The following is a 6523-nucleotide window of genomic DNA, read 5'->3' on the forward strand; positions in this document are numbered from 1 at the left end:
TTATTTAAATAGCGTGATTAGGGAGACTTCCCCGAGAAAGCACCGAAGCAAAGGCTTCAAGGGTAAGAAGGACCCTCCCTTGCTGGGAGAGGAGGGGAGAGGGAGAAGCTTTCAGAGAGACGTAGCGCCTGAAGGTCGGCTAAACGAGGCTGCGTGACCCAGGAGCAGAAACCAGGCCGAAGGGGCTGAAGCCTGGTGGGTAAGAGCCCAGGTCCTGCGTTCGAGCAGCTCTGGCGTGAAGAGGCCGTGAGTGAGGACAGGTGTGCAGTTTTCCGTACAAAAAGGAAGCCACGGAGACTCAGAAGAACTGAGGTAAGGTGTTGAAGGAATTATGCCCGTATTCTCTACGCTTTTCCAACCTTCCAATTACCCCACTTATTAAGCATCTCCTAATGCCTTCATCCACGGTAGAATGGGCATCTGAGCTCTGAAGCCTGTGCCAGCATTGTAACCCACGATCGTGTTTATCCTTTTAGTGCCAATCGACCTTATAGGAAATAGTCCCGGGGAAGCAGACTGTGTCTTGTTACTCTTTGTAGCAGCAGCATCTAGCACAACGTCTGGCCCTTAGTCGGTGCCTTATACGTGCTTGTTGAAAGAATGAATGAATGATCACTTAATTTTTTTATTGGCTGTTGTCAGGCAACATGCAAAGTGCTTTAAATATAGTAAGTCGACTAATCCTCTTTATGTTACCTAAAGGTATGTATTATTGTTAGTGACATTTTACAGAAGAAATGAAGGCACAGAGAGGTTAAGTGTCCCACTCAAGCTCTTGAAGCTGGGAAGTGAAAGAGCTAAGATTTGAACCCAGGCCATCCGGCTCCAAAGCCCCTGTTCTTCACTTAGCTACAACAGTGCTTCTCAAACTACTGTGCATGAAAATCACCTGGAGAACATGTTAAAGACACATTCTAGGTTTGCTCTTCAAGTTTCTGGTTTTATCATGGTATTACTTATCTATTGCTGTGTAACAAGTGAACCCAAAGTTAGAAGCTCAAAACAACAAACATATCTACCCTCTCCCAGTTTCTGTGAGTCAGGAATGTGGGCACGGCTTTGGAGGGTTCTCCGGTTCAGTCTCTCACAAGGCTCCAATCAAGATGTGGGGTGGGAGGGGGGCTGCTGTTATTTTGAGGCCTGACTGGGGAAGGTCGCACCCATGCTCACTCGTGCAGCTGTTGGCCAACCCCTGGTCTTTGCCGCCTGCTGACCTGAGTGAGGCATTGGTTTCATGCCACGTGGACCTTCCTAAAGGCTGTTCACCACATGGCAGCTGGCTTCCCTCATAGTAAGTGAGTGAGTGCTCCGAGACCATAGCTGAGACTTTTTATAACCGAGTCTAGGAAGTGACTCCCCATCACTTTTGCCTGGTCACAGAGATTGCCTACCAAGTACTGTGCAGTAGGGCTGAAGACTTTGCATTTTGACTAAGCTGTCTTATGCTGGCGCTGCTACCAGGAGAGGTGCTTTGAGTTGCACGGATGCACCGCACTAAAAACAGGGAGGGAGGGAGGAGAGGGAGATGAGGGGTGTGGAGGAGGAGGGGGAGGGAGGGAAGGGAAGAGGGGAGGGAAGAAAGAAAGAAGAGAGGGAAGAAGTAAGGGAAAGGAGGAAGAAGGAAAAGAGGGAGGAGGGGGAGGAAGGGGGAGGGAGGGAGGGAGGAAGAAAGAAAAAAGAGGAAATCTGGGGACCTATGAACACCTGTCCTTCACTGGATCAAATATTACATTTACATATGGCCTTTCTCCCCCCTGGCCAGTCCTCACTGCCACCTGTACCCCCAAGGCTCCTATAAAAAAAATGTCAGGAAGGCGATTATGAGCCTAGGAAACCAGGTGTCCACCTCGTCACGCCTTAAAAAACAATGGCCTGCCCTGAAGTGGATCCATCCTGCCTCCCACTTCCCCATAAGCCTCTGCTCCAGGGGACAGAAAGCATTTCCCTGACAGTCAAAAACCTTGCTGAGTAAGTCACAGTCGCACAGAGCGAAGAGGGATAATTTTAAGAGATTCTCTTCCTGGCTCCCTGCATTTAAGAAGGTATAGTAAGAAGACTGAACTTGAACTCCTCTGGGGCCTTTAAGAACCCGACTGGAGAATGACTGCCAAATTAAAGCAGATCTGTGCTTCCTGCTTAAATTAAACAGGACTCTCCAGTTGCTCTTTTCTTGGAGCAACTTCCCTGCCTTTGCTTCCTAACCCCTGGCTGTGTTTGACCCCTCACTGCCTGCAGGGGCGGGGCGGCTCCGGAATGCGGCCCCCCACCCCCCACTGCTGGCAACTCCAGACACTTCGTGCAGCACAGCTCCCTCCCCAGCCTGGGAGGAGGAGTGTGTGCTTGAGCCGAACAGCTGCTCAGGGCGCAGGGAGGCGAGTGTTACTAAATATATGTTCTTATTGTACATCGGTGTGTTAAGAAAAATTGTATCTCCTTGTTCTCCACTTGGGTCTTGTTTAAAAAATTTTTCTCACACAAGCCGAGAGCACCTCTCAACTGCCCCTGACTGCATTCAATTGCAGCCTAATTTATTTTTTCTCCCCTCACCCTTAAAATAAATGCCCTCCTGTCACATTCTGACAGCTTCTGGGGCATACTGCCACTCCCACTAGACACACCGCTTTGGTCTCTGCATTTCTCAGTCTTCCAGGCTTGAGTTTCCACACCAGCCTTTCGTGGGGTGCCACTTGGGGTAACATGCTTGGAATTGTCAGGGAAGAAGTCTTCCTGAAATGCTGGGTTATCTTTGATCCCTGTGGCTCAGTGGGTTGGGCATTGTTCCACAGACTGAAAGGTCACCGGTTGGATTCCTGGTCTGGACACATGCCTGGGTTGTGGGCCAGGTCCCCCGGCTGGGGCGTGGGAGGCAACATCCATGTTTCTCTCTCACATCAATGTTTCTCCTTCTCTTTCACCCTCCCTTCCCCTCTCTCCCTAAAATAAATAAATAAATAAAATCTTTAAAAATATATATAAAACGCAGCAAGTGATCAAGGTGTTAGTGCTTTCTGCCTTGACCATAAGTGACTTTTTAGAAAACCATAAAAATGATATGTAGCAAGGGAGTGTACACAGAAGTAGGGCCTTAAATTAGATCATGAATATTGTGTGAATTGGGATGTTTCTATTAGAAAGCTCAGTTACTGGTTTGCATGGAGCACGGAGATCTGAGATCCTCCCCTTCATTGAAAAGAAAGTGGCATGTGCCTCTTGGCCTCTTAATGGAAGGTGGGAGACTGATTGTCAAACCCATGAGGCTCCCAAACATCCTCTTGGTCACCGGCATGGTACTGACCCGGCCCCACAGCTGTTCCCTTCCTCTCTCCCCTTCAAGCCTGCCCTAACCTCTTCTTTGATTTACTCACACTGGGAACCAGAATCTTCCGATTTCCCCTGCACATAAGGGAGTGCAATGAATTTCTGAGTGAGTTGTGAAATACATAAACCCATATTCTCAAGAAAAGCTAATGAAAACAATAGAGTGGATATGTTGTCCAAGCCAGGTCGTGCTTTAAGACAAAGTGGTTGATTGAAATTTGACCAAAAATGGTTCCCTTTCCAAAATGTTTATTAAATGCTGTAGAAGAAACCTGCGTGGAATGAAAGGCTTCCTTTATTGTCGCCAGGTGACACGGACCATTTCACCTGGTGGGACTCATTCCCTGTGCCTTGTCCATACTCTTGTAGTAATGCTACTCCCGTCTTATTTCAACTGTTGCTTTACACACAGACGTCTCAGAAGGACCATTAACTTTGTAAGGACAAGGATGATCTAGTTTTCACCCCTGTGTTCCGGATACCTAGCTCAGGACACCTAGCCCAGTGCATGACACACTGCGGAATGAATGAATGAAGGAGCGTGTTGATTCCTAATGTAATATAACATAATGTAAATTCACTGAGATGTTTTGGGGAAAAGAAATGTTTAAGTTAAAGTATTAGAAACAAATACTACCTAAAATTTAATCAGCCTGATTAATCAACTCTGATGCGATACAGGCCAATAGGAAAATGGGATTTCCTTGACAATATGTCAATTTACACGCATTTCCTGGTGCTGCTTATCCTCCGTGAAAGGAGGCACACGGTTAGAATGGCTACGTTATGTCCACAAGCCCTCTGACTGTATTCTCAATAGGCTGACTACTGGCTGGGGCTCATTTTCAAGGATTCAGTTTCTTTGGCTCTAATGAGAGGTCATTAACTGTCCCAGAATGAGTGCCCCTCCGGTAATGAAGTGGCCCCATGGCCAAGCAGCCATTGTCAAGTTCTGCATCCCAGCCATCCTCTGGGCCTGCCCAGGTCTCCTGAGAGGGCAGGGCCAGGGCCCCAGGCAGTCTGTGCTATGTCTGTGGGCTTCATGGACACGACACCCACAAACCGTTCCCCAGTTTAGACTTTTCAACATAAAGGTTTCTCTTGTTGGAGACAAGAAAAGATAAAATGGACCATAAAACTATCCTGCCAAAGAAAACCAGTTTTATCCTTTAGAAGACAGAATGATGGGTTTTACCAATAGCTGAAGTCTAAGAGCGATTCAGCACTAAAAATTAATCAGCTGACAACAGAAAACAGGGCGCCTTCTCCCACCCACTCTTCCGAACACAAGTAAGCGTGAGTGCACTGACCGACCACAACGTGAGCGTGACTTGATGCCAGAGGGGACCTGCCTTCCTGGGTATCGCTTGTCTTCCTGCAGGGACTACTCTTCAGTGTCCCACAGGCGAACAACAACAAAAAATATATTTTTAAAAAAGTTTCAATTTTGTGGCTGAAATGATTATAAAGAGCAAATCTTTAAAAACAGATGAACAAAATATAATAATAGTGGAGAGATATACTTTTTCGTTCCCTGGCTAGTTTCTGATGCAAGTCCTAGCATGCCAACTCTGAGGGGTTTAATCGAAGTCTGATCATTAGTTTCTCACTCAACAGGTGGTCCGGAGATCGGCATTGGGTGGTGAAGCAGGTCAGCGACGCTGGCCAGAATCCAGAGTTCTCCAGCTTCCCACCTTGCCATCTCTCGTGTGTCCGTGATGTCTGCTGTGATGCTACGGCATGTCTACCCCAGCTCCGGGCGTCTCTTCACAAAGCCCCAGGCACAAGCAGGGAGAAAGGGAAGGCACGGTGGCCTTGGATGCTGTCTCTCTTTTTCTTGTTAAAGACAAAGAGTGTCCCAGGGGAACACCCCTCCCCCCACCAGCGCCTCTCTTCCGTGGCACATCAGAAGTGGGTCACAGTCACACCCATCATCAGCAAACGAGAAAGCAAAGACCGGCGGCTATGATTGGCTGTACTAGCCTGGGCCCTCAGAGAACCAGAACCAAGAGAAGATTTATAATGGGAGATGTATTGTAAGGAATTGCCTCAGATGATCATGAAGGTTGACAAGCCTCAGAACCCGCACTCAGTAACCTAGAGACCCAGGAGAGCCAAGCGCACAAGTTCCAGTCTGGACCTGAAGGCAGAAGACCGATGTTCCAGGTCACAGGCAGGCAGAGAGAGAGTTTTCTCTAACGCTGCATTTTTGCTCTCTTCCGGCCTTCAGCAGAGTGAATGAAGTCATCCACCCTGGGGAAGGCAATGTGCTTTACTAAAGCTACTGACTCAGATACTAATCTTATTCGGAATCCCCCTTGGAGACTTGCTGTAGTGTGACCCAATGCGTGGGCACTCCATGGCCCCGTCAGGCTGACCCGGGGAAACCCACCGTTGCAGTGGCTCAGACCAAGCCCAGCTCCTTGGAGCCGTGCCTGCGTTCCCTTGCGGGTTCCTGCTCACCACGAACAAAACTTGGGTTGTGTTAGCAAGGAAAAAGGGTGGGATGTTGGAGAGGTCACACAGTTTCTTCGGCAGTGTTTCTGGGTTTTTGAAACTTAAGCTTTTAAAAACTTTTTGGGAGCAAACCCGAAACCAATGTGGATGCTGCTCACACCATCATCTCTCTGGGCCGTCAGCAAGCAGGAGTAAAGGGCATTGTGATGAGGACAGGGTGGGTCACCGCAGTATGGACGTGCCTGAGGACTCTTGGAAGATCTACTAGCCAGGGGTCTAACTGCTTTTCAGGTGTCAGAGGGTCTGGCTTGTTTAGGGTGCCCTATTTCACCCCTCTTTCACACAAGGGTGTTTCTTTGAAAGCAGTTTTAGTGTTTATACAGCTTCTGCTTGCCTTCCTTAGGCAAAACCTTTTTGCTGAAGGAGCTCTGGAACAGGCAGCCGTGTGCACCTGAGTCCACCTCTGGAGTTCTTCTCCTGGGCACTCCCGTCTACCAGGGCCCTCCCCCCGCATCCTCCTCCTCTGACTGTGTCGCCCATTTCCCCAAAGAAGGCCATAGGTGGAGGTCTAGAAGCCCGAATTTCCTGATGACTGAGGGTAGTAGGAAGACATGACACTCTACGATTACTGTTAATTTGTTGGCTTTGCTAAGGTAGTAACTTCTCCCTCTACAAACGACCTTGTGGTGCCCTTGTGAGGAAAAAATGATCTAACAAAGGCAAAGCACTGGGCACAGTGGTCAGCTTC

The sequence above is a fragment of the Phyllostomus discolor genome, chromosome 7 (genome assembly GCF_004126475.2).
Source record: "Phyllostomus discolor isolate MPI-MPIP mPhyDis1 chromosome 7, mPhyDis1.pri.v3, whole genome shotgun sequence".
Lineage (NCBI taxonomy): Eukaryota > Metazoa > Chordata > Mammalia > Chiroptera > Phyllostomidae > Phyllostomus > Phyllostomus discolor.